Source organism: Delphinapterus leucas, chromosome 21 (assembly GCF_059928025.1).
Source record: "Delphinapterus leucas isolate spDelLeu-1000000601 "Yukka" chromosome 21, BTC_Dleu_Yukka2, whole genome shotgun sequence".
In the NCBI taxonomy this organism is placed as follows: Eukaryota; Metazoa; Chordata; class Mammalia; order Artiodactyla; family Monodontidae; genus Delphinapterus; species Delphinapterus leucas.
In genome coordinates this window covers 5588698-5607930 of record NC_143149.1, presented here as the reverse complement: position 1 = coordinate 5607930, position 19233 = coordinate 5588698, and the positions used below count along the sequence as shown (strand labels likewise).

Below are 19233 nucleotides of genomic sequence, written 5' to 3'. Positions count from 1 at the left end.
GCTATTTGTATGGGGGAAACATTCCTAGGTGGTGAGAAAACCTTAAAGGTAGTCCAGGAAGGGGCTTATGGAGTCCAGCATATTTACAGGAGCCAATTGTCATGAACCACCGGCTCTCTGCCCTCACTGGTACCCGTAAGGGGAGTGCAAGGACCTACACGAGCCACACAGTGAAAGTAAATACTAATTTTTGTTTCTAAAAGAAACTTCAATTTTAAACTTTTGACTTTTTGGCTTTGCACTTTTCTTTTGTTATTGTAAAATAAACATGGGATGCTTTCTTATAAGAATTGGGACATTTTTGGTCTTAACAATCTTGGACCTCTGGTCTTCTAATGGCCTCTTCCTATGTCTGTCTCCTACACTATGTCGTGTACTCTGAGTACATACACCTGTTATTCAACAGGTCCACCACTGCACCTCTTACAATGGGCAGTGAAAAACTTATTAGTTTAAAATGTAGCTTGCATATGGAATTCCCAAGAATACTTTAAGAAGGCTTTCTATAGTCCATGGGGGGTAATAAGCGAATTTCCAGTGCAGCGGGGGGGAAAAGAAGCCATTGCATTTGACCATAACCACATACTTAGTTAACTGAGGTGTGTGTGGCCTGCAGAACACATAAATTTTAAATACATCAAAAGTATAAGTAGTTTTCTAAAGTGACTCTATGGAATTGAAAGAAAATGTTTCAGTTTATTTACTGGAGAAAATAAGGGATGAAAGATGGCATCGATTATGCACAGCTGTATGATTTCATTAAAATATGCACAGTGAAGTGAATATGTTTGGCACAGAATCATTTAAATGCTGGGTATCTATGATTGTATAAATAAGAACTCATGGTGAAATCTCCAGACATATAGAAGCATCTAGCATCTTGCCTAGTGTAAATAAAAAAGTGGATTAGATCAATTGCGGGATATCATCGGGCTCTGCGAGTAGGCAGAAGTTTTAAAGAAAGTGGTATTGATAAAACAATAAGGAAAAAAAGAAAAATTATTTCATAGAAGATAATGAACTCTGAACATGTCTCAGAAAAAGTATCTGAGATAGATTACAGATTGGAGATGGCATGCTATTACTACCCACAAAGGCTAAAATGAAGTTTGAACCCTTGTAAGAAGGACATGGGAAATGAAACAGGATAATTCTATTCCCAGGAGCCATTCTATTCCCGTTTTAACAACGTTAGCGTATCTGAAAACATGGGGACCTATGTTTAGTCTGGTTGCCAATCCTCAGTGATAAAGTGATACTAAGGTTGCAAAAGCTTCAAAGAAGGACACTGGAAATCATCGGAGAGACAGAGCACTTCTACAGGAGAGAAACCTTATTACTTTTAGATACTTCAAAATGGAAAGTTGACATCTAAGAGGGAATTTGATCGAAATCTACATAATCATACAAGTCACAGGTGTGAATAAACTTTTCAAGACATTCTGAAATACTAGGAAGTTAGATCATGTTCTGACAGTTTTAAAAGCTAAATTTGGGACACAAATGTAAACTCTTAAATAGACATTTCTCCAAAGAAGACATACAGATGGCCAAGAGGCACATGAAAAGATGCTCAACATCACTAATTATTAGAGAAATGCAAATCAAAACTACAATGAGGTATTACCTCACACCAGTCAGAATGGCCATCATCAAAAAATCTACAAACAACAAATGCTGGAGAGGGTGTGGAGAAAAGGGAACCCTCTTGCACTGTTGGTGGGAATGTAAATTGATACAGCCACTATGGAGAACAATATGGAGGTTCCTTAAAAGACTGAAAATAGAACTACCATATGACCCAGCAATCCCACTACTGGGCATATACCCTGAGAAAACCATAATTCAAGAAGGCACATGCACCCCAATGTTCACTGCAGCACTATTTACAATAGCCAGGACATGGAAGCAACCTAAATGCCCATCAACAGAGGAATGGATAAAGAAGATGTGGCACATATATACAATGGAATATTACTCAGCCATAAAAAGGAACGAAACTGGGTCATTTGTAGAGACGTGGATGGACATAGAGACTGTCATACAGAATAAAGTAAGTCAGAAAAAGAAAAACAAATATCGTATATTAACACATGTATGTGGCATCTAGAAAAATGGTAGAGAAGAACCAGTTTGCAAGGCAGAAATAGAGACACAGATGCAGAGAACAAACGTATGCACACCAAGGGGGGAAAACTTGGTGGGGGAGAGGTGGGATGAATTGGGAGGTTGGGATTGACATGTATACACTAATATGTAAAAAATAGATAACTCATAAGAACCTGCTGTATAAAAAAATTAAATTAAATTAGATTTTTAAAAAGTAAACTCTTTTTATTTATTTTTAGTTTACACAGTAACAAAGTGCAGGAGCTCATTGCCCCGGAAAGGTGGTATTTAGGTGAACTAATGAGTGAATAACCCATAGGTGAAGGTTTTTGAGGGTGTGTGCCTGAGGTGGGGGACTTGATCATGGAGTCTCTCCACTGTCAGAAAAAGATCAAGATGAACAGACTCTTGCTTGGATCTGGGTTAGCACCTTCCCCCATTATGACCATGGAATATTTCCGACATATATGCCATCCACCACCCAGTTGAACAGTTACCAACTGATGCTAAGTCTTGTTTCATATACAGCCTACCCACATCTCTCCCCACCCCTATTTCTATGATTATTTTGAAGCAAACCTCATCATATTGTTCCACCCATAAATATTTCAGTACAGACCTCTAAAAGATGCAGACTCAAGGCAGAAATAGAGACACAGATGTAGAGAACAAACGTATGGACACCAAGGGGCGAGGTGAGGGGTGGGATGAATTGTGAGATTGGGACTAACATATATACACTAACATGTATAAAATAGGTAACTAATGAGAACCTGCTGTATAGCACAGGGAACTCCATTCGCTGTACAGTAGAAACTAACACAACATTGCAAAACAGCTATATCCCAGTTAAAAAAAAAAAAAGATGCAGACTCTTTGCAGTCATAACTACTATACCATAATCCCACAAAAACAGTACTTCCAATATATCAGCATCTACAGGTCAGTAGTTTTTATTTTCTAAAGAGACACTCAATTCATAAACTGCCTTCTATAATGATACCTAAATTGATATAACTGTTAACTCCTTTATCTTGGGGCAAAAACCAGTGATCTCTCCCTTTTCTAAATGTCTGTTTAAAAAACGTAAGAGTCACCCCCAAAAACGATTGCTTGTTTTCTCTGTTACCAAGGGACCCTTGCAAAGTCTCATCTGGAAAAGGCCATTATTCAGGTCTTGGTGGCTGCCTTGCTGTGTGCCTCATTACAAAGCCACGTGTACGTGTAACTCTTAAGCATCATCTCTGAGCCCCGTTCTTGGTCCATTTTACTTTTTATTGTTTTATCTAAACATGAGTACCTACATCTATTGGCCTAGTGATGGGAAATGAGGGCAGATGGGGTCTGAGGGCAAACCTGACCGAAGTCTCGGGAAAAATAGAGGGATTGTTACCTAAGAGTTAACCCTTGTTTCAAAGGTTATCTACCTCTTGCATAAAGGTTGCTGGGAAACCTATAGCGACATCTTGTGGTCCATGACAGCTCCTGTCTTAGTTGGAACCGAGTGGTTAGGAGAGGCCAAAGAGGCCTGAAAAATCCCAATTAACGAAAATACGGTTGGTATCATTACAAAACCACACGTGTAACGGTGGTGCCTAAACCATGTGATGAAGGATATTTTATTAGCTTGTGTGCACAAGCCTTTGAGAATAAATGTCATATAAGAAGGTCTTTCCAATGTTACCAACTTTGGAGGGGTATGATGAAAAAAACTATAAGCATAATAAAAAATTCCGGTTCAATATAGTTTGAAATAATAATATATATGTCCACACAAAACACGTTTTCATGATAGATCCTGAAACAAGATGGTAAGGTGCTTCTGTTGAGGAAAATATACCTGTCTGCATTGTCCAGAAAACTAAATTATGAGGAGTCATTCTCCTTTAGCTGTTCTTACAGGTGATTTCCACCAAACTCAAATATATGTTAATTTTGAGAGCTAAAATCTCAAAATGTTTCAAACATCTTGTATAACATTATAAAACATGCCCTTGAATTTGGAATATTTCAAACTATACCAAATGACGCAAACAATTTTTTAAAAGACACAAATAATCCCTGTATGTAGAAAGAAAGTAATAAAATACAATTTTAATTCAAAATACCTGAATGCTTAAGCCATGAGAGGCTAGCATAAACTCTTAACTACTAAGTATTAATTCCTAGTTGTGTAATGAATGAATAAAGGTAGTGAGATGTCATTCATTCACTCATTCATTCACCCATTCATTCAATATTTATTAGGTGCCTACCAGGTGCTACTTCCTGGGGACACAAAGTGAAAAGGTGGTCACTGCCCACTTGAACCTTAAACTCTACAGAGGTATCTTAGAATTGAGTGAACCTCGATCACTACCTAAGCAGCCTTTGTATGTCTGGGAATCAAAGGCTCAAGTCATGCCAAACTCAGAAATTCCCACAGCAAGGTTGCAGCAGTGCCCCTTAACTCTAGAGATTTCCATAAATTATCTGATTTACGCATATAACTTTCACCGACGTTTAATAAATCGTAAGTGGTAAACAGTGATTCTCAATAAAGAGGACACGACGTTATCACAGATGGTATATTTCCATCATGAAGACTTCTGTGAAGCCCAGATCTTTGCGGAAGAGTAAGGAAAACCCAATTTTTGCTGTTGCTCTTATTCTTAACGTGGTATCTTTGAAAGCACTTGGCTAGTCTGTAAGCTATGAAATCACTGGAAAAACAGCAAAATGAAAGATACTATTGTAAAAGAAAAAATAAACAAGGAAGATCTAACCAAAGAGAGCGATTCTGTTTTTGAAAGCAGGACTCCACATTTTTCAGACCTCTGCTAAGCATATATTTAAAATAAAGTACATATTGCATTAAAAAATTCTTAATCTTTTTATCACAATACATAGGAAAAAAAGATTTTAAACTCTCATTGATGTGACTTTTTTTTTTTTTAACCAATTTTACTTACATCAGCAATTTATCTACATTTGATTTGATAGATGTCAGGAGAGCCACTTTCTAATGGAGCTCCTGTAACCGAGCAGGACCCTACGAGGCCTTCCCAGAACAGACCCCCACCTGTGTCCTCCATCTGCCTTTTGTCTGTAGATAAACTTCAGTCAAAGAATAAATCTAATCAGAGAAGTGAGAAAATGCAGAAAGGAAGGAAAATAGTCAAGCAAGAGAAAATAATAATACTGTAGCCACTGAACAAAGTCAAGGACGTTTAGCTCTTCCTCAAGGACTGCAGATAACACTCTGAGCCATGTCCTTTGAGCTGTTTTGCAGATACTGTAACTCCCACCAGACGGAAGAAATTAACCGCAGGCTGCCCACCAGCACGTAGACCGCAGACCGGGTGGCGCCAGAAGGCCAATGATGCTGATTCCCCATTACCTCACCACCAACCAATCAGAAGAACGTCCACGAGCTGACCACGCCCTGCTCCTTGAACACTGTAAGACTCCTCACTACCCCTCCAGGGGGGACACACAGTCTTGAGGGCAGTAGCCCGCTGTGGCCCCCTTCCCCTGGCAAAGCAATAAAGCTATTTCTTCCCACCTCACCCCAAACTCTGTCGCCGAGATTTAGCCCGGCACCGGTGCACAGAGGCCAGATTTCAGCAACACTACTTGTTCCAGTATTAGTGTCTTAATTAGGAGCCTCAGCTCAGCAATCCAACTGCCAAAGCTGGTTCATCTCCCAGTTCAGCCAAATACTAAAATTGTTACCTTGGGAAAGCTACTTACTTTCTTTGTGCCTCAATTTCCTTACATGGAAAATGGGATAACAAGCCTACCTTGCAGGATTTCTCTGAGAATTAAATGAATTAATACATAAATCAGAACAATGCCTGGTACCCAGTGAGCCCCCTATTAATGTTAGTTTTTATGGCATTATTCTTACTAGTTTATAATGTAGATATAAATGCATCATTCATGCTTTCTTCATCAAATCTTGTCTTTCTATCTAGTGGCAAAGTTGAAAAGCAAATTCAAAACCCTCAAGTACTTCAGTTACTGGTAAACCCTACAGATATTCATGGTTCATTAGTTGTTTAGTGACTATGGTGTATATAAAACAGTTTCTGGTATACTAGATGTGACTTTGCTACCTCATAAGCAAAACAAGACAAAACAAACAACCAAACAAAGACAGCCCATGAAAATGAAGCAACAGAAAACACTGCAGAAGAAAAGTTGCAGGCTCAAAAATACATCCATCCTATGTCACAGGTAAGTCTACTGGTTGCAAAGAAAGAAACGCTCATTGATATATAACAGACCAGCCATTTTCATGTAAAAGTCAAAAATTTAGGAAACACTAAAAATATTAGAAATGAGGAAATTTTTTAAAAGAGGAAGAAGCCACGTGTTTTGAGGTAGTAATATTCTGGAAGACGGCAGTCTCTCAAATATCCTTATCAACAGCCCCTTGGTTCCGGAAGGTTTTGCCAGTGGTGATGAAGCCAAGATGATCTGGACAGTCCCCAGGTTTGCCGAGTTGAACTGAATTCAGATCAAGTGGGATTTTACCTAAGTTTTTTCCTGAACAGACAAAGAACTGATGGCAGTTCTTAAATGTGCAATAATGCGCTATGATGTCTTACACTGGAAGTCCCTTAATAACTTTGCCATTACCCCAGGGCTTCTACCCCAGATGTTGATGTGAAACTGTGCATAAATCAACCTGTTAGTTCATCATGCCAATCCCCCCCGCAAAAATTCCCTTAGTTATGTCCGTATACATTCATTTCCAACACCGCCACCCTGTAGTTAAAGGCCTAGCCTGAGCTACTGTACGTTATGTACTGTAATAGTCATTCCCTGTTCTGCTTACATTCATTCTGGCTATCGTTCAACCCATTTTCTCTTTATTGATCAAGTGACATGTTTGGGATCTGCTTCAAAATAGTTCCAAGGTAACTTTAGCAGCTTTGATTGTGTGCTTCTGCAAAAGCAAGGTTGTATCTCCTAATAGGATGTTATCTTTCTGCTCAATTTACGGGCCAGGATGTTACTTAAAACAGGAAACCTTACGATAAGAGATTTCTTAGAAAGGTGATTTCTCACACTAGTTTTGGTTTGCTGATATTGCACTTAAGATTTTTGCAGCTACACTCCTGAGTGAGATTAGCCTTTGATTCTCCATATACTGACCTTCTCAAGTTTTGGTAATGTATCAGTTAAATTTCGATCCCTCTGAATATAATATTTAGAACGAGGGAATTCTTATACCAATGGGCCCTTCCACAGTTGCGGGTTAAGAAGTCTCTGCAAGGCTGTTGTCTTTGCATGTATGTTGGGCTTGACTTTACTGTAGACTGTCTGGCTGCAGGTCTGCAGTGAGAGCTGAATGTGAAGTAGGGGAGAGCAAGGATGTACTGGAACCCAGAAGGAAACCTGGATGGTGTTTGTCTCTCACCACCTCCAACTTCCAAGGTGCAGGTGACCCGAGGAGAAGCCGGTACCCTTCACCACTTGAGAGGCAGTCGGGAGGGAGCTGAACCAGCCGTGGGTCTGGATGTTGCTGGATGAGCAGTGGCCTGTGCCAGCAGCCGTGGGGCCGTGTCCACAGCAGACTTCAGAGTGTAAAGATGGTGGCTCTTCACGCTGTACATATTTTTCTTCTGGTTGCTCCCAACCCAGAACAACAGAGGAGAGGGGATTCTGGGAAGCAGTTCAGGATAACTAAGGTGACACCGTACAAAGACGCCACAGGTAACAGGGCACTGACTCTGTGAGATGAGAGAGGCTAGTCTCTTGTTTTGTCTACTGTCATGGTTCACCTATTAGAAATATTTCTACCTATGGTGCTTGGTAGAAGCCACTGGTAAAATCATCTACTCTTGGAGATTTTTCGGAGGAAGTTTAAAAACTAATGATTATATTAGTGATTTTCAGACTACTTAGGTTCTTTATTTCTTAAAAAAACTCAGCTTTGATAAGTTATATGTTTTAGGAAATTGTCTATTTCATCCAAATAGTCAAAATTATTGGCATTAAGTTGTTATATAACAACCACTTATTATAAAAATTTCAGCAACGTCTGCTATTATGTTCTCTTTGATTCCATCTGTTTATTTGTAGCTCTGTTCTGACAGAGGTATACTAATTACTAGTTTTTCAACAGGTTATCTTTTAGCTTGTTTATAATTTGTTGATAAAAAGTTACTTTATTAATTTCTACTTGCAGCTTTATTATTTTCTTCCTTCAGTCTGTGGAAGTTGATTTTGCTCTTTTCATAATTTTGATTGCTTGACCTATGAGTTACTTAAAGATATTTTCTCAGTTTCCAAACATAATGAGATTTTTTCTCATTGCATTTTGTTAATGATTTCTACATTAATTTAACTGAGAGGAATGGATGTGTTCTATATCAGAGGTCAGCAGACTATGGCTCCTGGGCCACATCTGGCCTACCATCTGTTTTGGTAAATAAAGTGTTATCGGAACAGAGCAAAACCCATTCTATTGTACATCATCTATGTTTGCTTTGAGACTATAACTGCAGAATTGGCACACAGAAACGAAAATGGCACACAGAAACGAAAATGGCACACAGAAACGAAAATATCTACTCTCTGATCCTCTACAGAAAAAGTTTGCCAACCTCTGGTCTGTATAATACCAGACATCTGAAATTTCTTAAGACATGCTTTATGGCCTTGTGTACGCTCAATTTTTGTAAATGTTCAAAATCTACATGAAAAGACTGTGAATTTAGAGTTCCATTTACCAATAAGAGCTACCTCTTAAATTTCTTCTATATGTTTATATAGTGAGCAGTGTTTGTCTCCTTAATCTATCAATTACTAAGATAATTCTATTAAAATGTTTTCTCTGGGCTTCCCTGGTGGCGCAGTGGTTGAGAGTCCGCCTGCCGATGCAGGGGACACGGGTTCGTGCCCCGGTCCGGGAAGATCCCACATGCCGCGGAGCGGCTGGGCCCGTGAGCCATGGCCGCTGAGCCTGCGCGTCCGGAGCCTGTGCTCTGCAACGGGAGAGGCCACAACAGTGAGGGGCCCACGTACTGCAAAAAATATATATACATATATTTTTTCTCTTTCTCCTTGTAGTTATGCCAATATTTCAATTTTCTATTTTGAAGCCATTTTACTGGGTGAATACACAGACTTGTTACAGCTTCTTAGTAGATTCAACCTGTTATCATTATATGGTGGCATCCAGTAATTTTTTTTTTGCCTAAACATCTTACTTATCTCACATTAATATAGTGACAGCACTTTTATTTCCTGAGGCACATCTCTCATGATCCTTTTATTTTCAACTTTTCTGAATCCTTATGTTTTAGAAGGGCCATTCAAAAAATTCAATCTGAAAATTATCTTTAGAGAACTCAATTTATACTTATTTAAATTACTAATAGATTTAGATTTATTTTTCCTATATTAGTTTGTATTTTCTCCACCTTTTCTGTAGCTTTGTTCTCCTTCTTTAGTTCTTTTGATTTCATTAATTTTATAATTCTGTTTCCTGCTCTTCTCTGAAAGTTATATATTGTATTTATTTTTTACCATTATCTGTGCCTTAAATTTTATTCAGACTCAAGCTTTAAGGGGACCTAGAACAGAATCATAGTCAATTAATTTTTGTGCTGAAGGTTTTAATCCATAGACTGAAGGAAGAAGAAGAAATTAAAAAATGGTAGTATGGCAATTAGAAAGAAAGAAACCTGGCATTATTTACAAATAATATGATTTTCTACTGAAAACACCCCACAGAACCTACAGATTCCTATTAGAATTAATAAGAGAGTTTAACAAAGTTTCTGGGTATAAAATTAATATACAAAAATTAATTGTAAATACAATTCATTTGTATTAATTGTACAAATTAACCTACAACGTACAGGTGGAAAATGAAAAAAACTAACAAGATACTATTTATAGTAGTAGCATAAAACAATTCAGTACCCAGGAATAAATTAAACAAAAAATATGTAAGACCTTCTCAGGGGATAATAATAAAACAATACTGACAGACATTAAAGAAAACGTATATAAATGGGAAAACATATCATGTTTATTCATTGGGAGGTCAGGTGTTGCCAAGATGTGAACTCTCTCTCAAATCAATGACTGACAGGTTAAATGAATTCCAACAATAAACTCAACAAGTGTTCTGGGAATCACGGAAGTTGCTTCTAAAATAGATATAGTTCTACCAGGTATCAAGACATAGTGTAAAGCTGTAGAAACCAATATAATGTGGTTTAGGCCTGGGGAAACGTAACCAGTTAGAAAGCCCATGAACAGACGGCATGATAGGCCCTACACTTATTCAGAGTGGGTCTGCAGCAACTGTAAATCATACCATTCCAAAACTCAATTCCAAGTGGAGAACTGGAAAGGAAAGCTTTAAGAAGAGAATTCAGGAAAATACTTTCGTTATCTTGAAATACAGCAGGGTTGTAACAAATAAATTACACACAAAATATGAACGAAAATGGAAAAGATTTATAAATTTGACTATTTTTAAATTAAGAACTTCGGTTCACCAAAAGAAAAACCATAAAAAGCGAAAAGACAAGCCACAAAGGATATTTATAAGGAGCTCCTTCAAGTGTTTTTTCATTTTCTATCTAATTATTAGAATATAAAAATAACTTCTAAAAACCCACGAAAAAGGAGCACATGATGCAGTTGAACAGATGGCAAAATATTTGGCAGGCACATGACAAAAGAGAAGTACAGATGGCTAATAAACATGAAAATGGCATTATTAGAGAAATGAAAATTAAACCATAAGATATCCCTACATGCTCGCTAGATCGGCAAAAATTAAGAATATTGGCAATACCAAATATTAGCAACAATGGGAAGCACCACAAATTCTTATATGCTGCTGGTTTCACTATAGATACAACCCTGTTGGAAAACAGTGTAACACTAGGTAAAAAAACGAAAGATATTCATGCTGTTTGACCTGGCAATTCCAGTCCTAGAGCTATACCGACTTATTTGTACTGGACGTTTAGAGCAATATCATTTGTAATTACTCTAAATTGGGAATGGAATTTATAGCATTGAACATGAGTGAACTTCATATACACATGGATCAATCTTCCTATCATATCATTTAGTGAAAAAAAGCAAGTCATGAGAGAGTGTTTAGTGGATGACTCAACTCATATAAAATTTAAAAACAGACCAGGGGCTTCCCTGGTGGCGCAGTGGTTGAGAATCTGCTTGCCAATTCAGGGGACACGGGTTCGAGCCCTGGTCTGGGAAGATCCCACATGCCGCGGAGCAACTAGGCCCGTGAGCCACAACTACTGAGCCTGTGCATCTGGAGCTTGTGCTCCGCAACAAGACAGGCCGCGACAGTGAGAGGCCCGCGCACCGCGATGAAGAGCGGCCCCCGCTTGCGGCAACTAGAGAAAGCCCGCGCGCAGAAACGAAGACCCAACGCAGACAAAAATAAATATTAAATAAATAAATATTAAAAAAACAAAAACAGACCAAATGAAACCCTATAAATTTGGGATGTATTCAGAGGAGTGAAAACCAGAAAGAAAGGCAAGAAAATGATTACAATAAAAGTTAGTCACCCTCTCTTTGGGGACAGGGAGGGTGTTGTGGTTATAAAGGTTTACCTGGAGGGCTTCTGGGCTTCCCACGATGCTCCACTTCTTGACTTGGGTCGTGGTTAAACAGGTTTCTGCTTTACAGTCTTTTATTAAATACTATAAATGAGTTCTGTTCATTTTTTTTCCTGATGTAGTTTATTTTTTGATTAAGAAGTTGCAAATTAATAAAGAGAGGGCAGCCAAAAAGATTTTAAAGTAGAGGATGAGGTTAGCAGAAAACATAACACCCCAGTAAGAGATAAGGAAGCACGTGGCTCTTCTTACCCTGATGTCCTTTACTCTTGGGGCCTCCCTGCTCACCCTGACAGCCTAAATCTGCCGAACACCTGCTCTACGACTGAGGGCAGTGAGAGACTTCAGACCTTCTCCCAGATGTGCAGAGGGGTTACTGTTCGCCTCCACGGGACACACAGAGCACCAAGATGACCCAGGGACTCTCTCTTAGCACCGAAAGTGTGCACAGTGGGGAGGATGGAACAGTGCCCAAGCGTGGCTCGAGGGCAAAACTGCCAACAGCATGCATCAAATGACCCTGGGTGATCCTCAAAGTAAAAACGCGAAAACTTGTCTGCAAGAGTGCAGGAACTGTTTTCAAATCACTGCAGTTACACATATTCGGTGACTCAAAACAGTTGTTCTGAGCAGCTCAGGTGAGAACATTCTACATGCTCTGGATTAAGGCAGGTGACGTCACGGGGGTGATAAATTCACAAAGAGTAGCTTGGGTTCTGAGTGCTAAAAGCTTCTCTGGTACAAAAAGGATTCACCAGTAGTTAACATAATGTGAAAGAAACGCTATGTGTTTCAGAGCAGAGTGGACTTCAGATACCATCAACTTCTGTGATTTACGGATGGCTTCAAAGAGCCCTATGAGTTCAGCAGAGCTACCTTGAGTGCATCTGTAAAACACGGGTTCTCTCTTCCAACGATGCAGCTTCCCCTCCAGCAGCTTTACAATTTGAGCTTCCAGATTCAGACACACACACACATACACACACACACACACACACACACAGTCAATGGCTTAAAAATAAAAGGTCCCAAACCCACCGATCTTGCCCAACTCCTCCATTTTGCAGATAGAGAAGCTGAAGTTGAAGACACAAACAAACAAACAAACTGAAGTTGAGAGAGTGTAGGGGGTGTCCTCAGAGCAACCCAGAGCGCTACCAGCAAAGCAAGACTGGAACGGAGACTGTCTGCTTCCTGCATGTGCTTTTCCAACGTGTGACATTTGCTCCTTAACCACAGGCAGACAAATCGAAACCAGTGAACATAAAATATGGAAGGCGAAAACAGACCTAATAACCGATGGCACCTACGTCATCAGACTTTTGTCAGGATTAAATGAGTTTAAAATTGTACACGTTTAGAACAGCCCCTGGCGCAGAAACCAAGAACTGGGGTAGTGTTTACTCTTCTCATAAATGACACTTTTCTTGTCCTTTCCTTCTCTTTACACACTTCGTTATCACACTGTTCCAGCTCTCCCAAACGCCAGCGTGAAGTTTTAAAAAGGCCACAAACCCATACAAGGAATGAAACTAGCAACCCGTGTTCTCCAGTCAGAGGACGACAGCTGCGGGGAGGAAAATCTGATATGGGCCAGGGACAAGGGCTTAATGGCCGAACAGTTCACACGTAATGCATCTCCTCCCCGCAGTTCTAGCCACAAATAGTTTTATCACCACTAACCACACGCTCAGGGTAGATTTAGGCGCTGGCAGCAGCTAGCTTGTTTTATCTTGACATTTGTCATGAAAAGGGAAGAGGGGGCACACTGACGTGTGTTTCTGACATGTGAACGTGCTTGCAGAAGTAGGTCTTAGAGCAGAGAGCATAGGAAGTCAAGAGGCCCAGGGGTACTGGCCTCAGCCCCAAATCTGCCTGGCAAGGCGATGTCCCATACACTCGGGCAGAGCAGCCCAGAGTCCTGCGGGCAGTCTGTCCTCACCAACTACGTCCCAGTAGGAGGCCCACCCCACGCTGGGGGGCTACTGCTCTCTCTCTCCCTGTTGTTACCTTAACCACAGAGAAGAGAGCTCCTGACGCTGGAACAGGCCATTCCTCCTATTGTAATCCTCTAGCTGCCCGTGTATGAGGAGCCAGTTGTGTGTATAGGCAAAAGCAAGATTTTTTAAAATTTTACTTATTTTTATTATTCCTACCACTCTGCTAACTTAAACAGGTACTAAAGAATTTGGGGTCCAGGGACTTCCCTGGTGGTCCAGTGGTTAAGATCCCGCGCTCCCAATGCAGGGGGCCTGGGTTGGATCCCTGGTCAGGGAACTAGATCCCACATGCCACAACTAAGAGCTCGCATGCTGCAACTAAGAGCTCGCATGCCGCAACTAAGGGCCCGCATGCCACAACTAAGACCCGGTGCAGCCAAATAAAGAAAGAAAGAAAGAATCTGGGGTCCAGGAGTAACATACAGAGTGGCTTAAAGGATGAAGAACTGAAGTCCAGAGGAATTGTTCTCAGCAGGTATTGAGAACAAGTGTTACATCAGCCAAACCCCTTCTGTAACACCTTCTAAGACTTGACAATTTCCTGGTTTGCTGTAGAGACAGAAAAAGAGCAATCCCCTGTCAGTTATAGTTCTGATATCTGGTGTCTGGTGTGTTTTCAGTTCACGATACACACTCTGAAGTACCATGTTGAGCATTCAATTTTAAATGAACAGAGAGAAAACGTTTCATAATAGTTGAAGTTTGGCTCAGAGAGTTTAAAATATTAAGAATAAAAATGCACTCACTTAAAATGAGAAATCAAAAGGTAAACAACTAGCATTCCTCACCACAAGGCAAGAGATCTTTGAGTTGATATGAAATGAAGAAGATGTTTGAAGATATTCACAGCCATTAACTATTCCTGTTAAAAAATGTACATTGAGGGTCTGTTTTATTTGGGGAGGAGGGCTAATGCCAAGGCATAAAGTTGAAAGGAATCACAGAAAAGGGACAGTAGGTCTGATTAAGAAGAAGGAGTGGGGGCATTTGTGATAGATTTAATTTCTGGGCAGTACTGACTTTCTGTCTTCATTTGTTCTTTGAGAATTAACTCTGAGAGTCCCTCCGTTAACATTTATTCAGCATGTAGAGGGGCCACACCACTGGCCGAGGCAAGGTTAGAATTGGCAATGCCCCGGGGTAAGTGGTAATAAGATCCATATTTTTAAATTTGAATCCCCTCACCCTCTCCCTTCCTTTTCCCCTTCTTCCTTTCTCCCTTCCTTCCTTGGATATTTACTTAGTACCCGCCATGTGCTAGGCATCTTTCCAAGCTCTGAGAGTGAAAGGAAGCTCTGTCTTCATGAGACACACAAGCTGGTGATGATCTGACTTGGTGGGACAGTCAATGTTGAATCTGTTTGGGATACCACACAGATGGGGAAAAAACAGCACAGAAAGTATTAAGTAATTCTGGGTCTAGGAAGGATTATTACAAAGACTGCAACCCGCCACAGAGATAGCTCTGGAAAAAGAACACTGCTTGTTTCATAGTATAAATGAAACAAACAAAATGCTGCAAATGGTCAAGATGGGCGATGTCAGAGGCAACGTCAGAAGACCAGGGCTCATGACTCACTTTCCTCTAACTTGATCAATAACCTTGAGCAAGTCTATGTATTTAAGCCTCTGTTACCATCTCTGTAAAAGAAGCATAATACCATCTAGTAGTTTGTAGAGGTCAGTGATGAGATGAAAAGGGATCGTGTATGTGGAAAGACTTCGTGGATTACAATAAAAATATGACATTATCACTACAAAGTGTGGGGTAGGTTGAGTCAAAGCTAGAAATAGAAAGACACTTGCTGACCACCCCCTATTAAGTTCAATTGCCGAGAATTTGAGAAACTAAGGGTTCACTTTATGGTAAAGAGGATGTTTACTTTTTTCCATTTCTCATTGTCTCCTCCTTCTACAATTATTAACCACAGAATATTTACTAGAAAAGCAACACAGATGTACCTCAATTTAAGAAAATGTAGTACATAAAAATGTATATTTACAAAATGAATTATTTCCAAAGGAACTCCTTTAAGTAACAAGTTTACATGATCATATAAAAATTCAGTAATTTACCAAAAGCTGTTTTATACACAATGTATGAAGCAAAACTGTGCACATATTCTGGTGTATATACATTTGATTGGTGTTTTAGCAAGTTCTAAACATAGCTTTAAAAGCTCCTAAGATTTGGCTATTTTGAAAAATAGCATATCTTATAGAATATTTCAATTTCTGATATTACAACACGGAGCTGGATTTCTATCACCTCATAAAACGAATGGCCAGTATTCTATCTGCAGCATTATTCCTTAAGAGTCTACCGAAGACTACGCTAGTCTGAGCTACCTTCCGAAAATCTGGGGGAATTGTCACTTACTGCTGTGATCTCAGAAATGCTACTCTCCGGTTTGTGAAGTCACCGTAAGACATTCTGATTTGAGAAAGTTCCTTGTCCATCACCATGCTCCTGCCAAACTTTCAGTAGTAAAGCTGGTTTCTGACTTGCGCTTGAGCTTGGTCATGGACACTGAAGGAGGGACGCTAGCCCGAGACCTGCCAACGAACAGCCTTAATATTCCTGTTCCCCCGTGGTATGGTACTATATACAGCTTAATGGTCTCATGCTGAAGAAAGAAGACACGATCATTATTTGTGATTTACTATTCTCTTAGTAGAGGCTTAGTCAGCTTAAGATAATCCTTGCCGTGGCCCAATAAAGAAGCAAGGGCTCCTTAAAAGTTCTTGGAGGGCTATTTTGCAAACCTGTGCCTAGGTTCCCGGATAATTTAAAATACTGATAGACTTTGAGGTTATTCAATGATTCTATGATATAATTCTGCATCCTTTTCCCAGATATAGTCTGCTTATTTTTTTTTAAGAAAAAGGGTTTTTTCCCTCTTTCTTCATAAGAAAAAAACCCCACTTTTTTGTAAGATATGTCCAGTGAAAAACTATGTTTTGCTTGCTTCCTGGAGAGACCAGCTGGCAGGAAAAAAAGCAGAGAAAATAAAGGAAAAAAGCCAAATCCCTGAACAGGCTGACTCAGCTCTTCACTGTTAGTGCTGTCAGTATTGGTTTTTGTATTCCCTTTTCAAAAAGCTGCCAGGGATTAAGAGAAAAAAATAAAAGGGTGAGGAGGACAGTTTGGCGGAGGAAGTTAACATCCCGGGCTTTGCGATGCTGGAGGTTAAGAAGCTTCAGCCCTTTCTCTGGTGGCCACGATAACAGAGCAGCCGGAAGTGTGCTGTTCCATGTCACTGTCACACGCCATGACACACTCATCATAAAGCCCTTCCAGAAAAGCCCAGGCTTTCTACAGTATACTCATAACCAGGTAACTGACCAGTTTGCCCAGGAAAACATTTCCGTCCAAAGAATTTCTGGCAAGAGGAGTTTCTTAAGAGTAATATGATGGTAGAAAAAATGTCTGCAAGTCATTTAAAACCCCGTGCTGGGGCTTCCCTGGTGGCGCAGTGGTTGAAAGTCCGCCTGCCGATGCAGGGGACACGGGTTCGTGCCCCGGTCCGGGAGAATCCCACATGCCGCGGAGCGGCTGGGCCCGTGAGCCATGGCCGCTGAGCCTGTGCGTCCGGAGCCTGTACTCCGCAACGGGAGAGGCCACAGCGGTGAGAGGCCCGCGTACCGCAAAACACAAAACAAAACAAAACAAAAGAAAACCCGTGCTGTGAACTGGCCCGCCCACGTAACATCCCCTCCAGGTCCTCGGCATCCTAACCAAGCCTGCTATCTCCCTTTGCTCCGATCCCAGGTGATGGCTCAGAAAATCTTGTTTTTTTGTGAAGCCTGTCAGAGAAAAATGTCTGAATCACAAGAATATCTTGAGTCTTAAAGACACAGAACCAACTTCTCATTTTTTGCTTGTATTTAGGGGAAATTTTGCATATTAAATACTTAAAATTCTGTTTGGAAGGGGCCAGCAGACAAATCCCGTGGACGGCACAGAGACCTGGGGAGCCTGAGGCTTGATTTTGTCAAGGCCGCTGTTCACACCATGTGAAAGACCAGTGGTGGGAGAGCCAAGTGGTTGAGAGAAAAATCTCAGGAGCCAGTTGGATTTGGCTTGAAATTCTATGCTTTTCGTTACTAACTGAAAACAGTTGACAACTTAACTTAAACTTTCACAGGGCTCCGGCTTGTTACTCTTAAATTAACATTTAAATAAAACCAACCACGTAAGTTCTGAAATCATATACCTGAAGAGCCAGCATGATGCTGGGACAGAACACTTACTTGTCCTAGTGTGATTACCTGCTTACGGCGACCGTTTAGCAAATATAACATGATAATTCCACCATCTTTTCTTATTGATGCTTCTCTGTGTTACTAAATTGTGGGAACTTTTGTACTGTTTTTAAAAATTTTTTAAAGTACAATATAAAGAATTAACATTCATGGGGCCAGACACTGTGGCATGTGGTTTAGGTAATACACTATATCCCGTATAAAATTTACGGTAACCCTCTGAAATAAATATCATTATGTCCATTTTAGTGATGAAGAAACTGAGGCTAGACTTTAAACAACTTTCCTAAGACCACACATCTCAAAAGTGCCATGATAGAAAAATTTATGTGTGACTAAATCGCTATGTTACCAGCAGTGTGATTTATGCAGGGGTCTTTTATTCATTCCACAAATATTTGCTGAGTTTCTTCAATATTCAAGGCATTGTTTTTCCTATTTGCCACTTCAGTTATTTCAAGGACCAACTGACTTTTCGCTTAGTAAATTATAATTTCCTTCTCTAGAATAACAGCAGTTTCCCCCTGTAGTCCTGTTACAATTCAGTATCCAAGTTTTTGGCAGGAATCAAGTTTGCCTCATGAGCTTTAGATAATTACAAACTTTTTTTCTCCTTCTAGTTAAATACTTTGTCTTTTGAAAATCTTATTTTTTTTTTTGAAAATCTTATTTTTTAAAAATAATCAAAGTGTTCATTACAATGCTATAGAATCAGGTTTTTGCTCATGTGTGTGCTTTTAAAAAGTAAACTTCAGATGATTGCAAAAATCTCAATCATTGAATCCAATTAACTTTCATAAACAAAAATCATTTAAAAAATATTTTCGTTACTTCCAATGGACCCTAAATTTGAGCTTACTTAAACAGATTTCCCTTTCTTTCACATTCCTGGAATGTCACACCAATTAGATACGCAAGCATCGTTTTAGGACTTAATATTCACTATACAGGAGATAGTCTCTCCAACGCAAACCAGGCTTATTTTGTTGATTTCTTTGAAAAATGGTAAGTAGCCCTAAAACTTCACTCCTCTGCTAGATTTTACTGGATGAGCAGTTTCATCATACCTACAGGGAAAAGACACAGAGATAAGTGCTCAAATTTTCCTTTAGCTCCTTTTCTTTTAGTTCTTGGAGAGTCACTATGAAGAAGCATTCATTCCCTTCCCAGACTCAACAGATCTGTGATTTTATGTATTTGAACTCTAAAGGAACTGGCTCTTTTCCTTGTCCTAATTCCCCATCCTGGAT

General features: G+C 39.8%; 1 protein-coding gene across 1 annotated transcript in view; it reads right to left on the bottom strand.

Moving 5' to 3' along the window:
* The window catches only part of ASB5 (ankyrin repeat and SOCS box containing 5), an 89809-nt gene that overhangs the window by 24140 nt on the left and 46436 nt on the right, over window positions 1-19233 (bottom strand). The window lies entirely within an intron of this gene.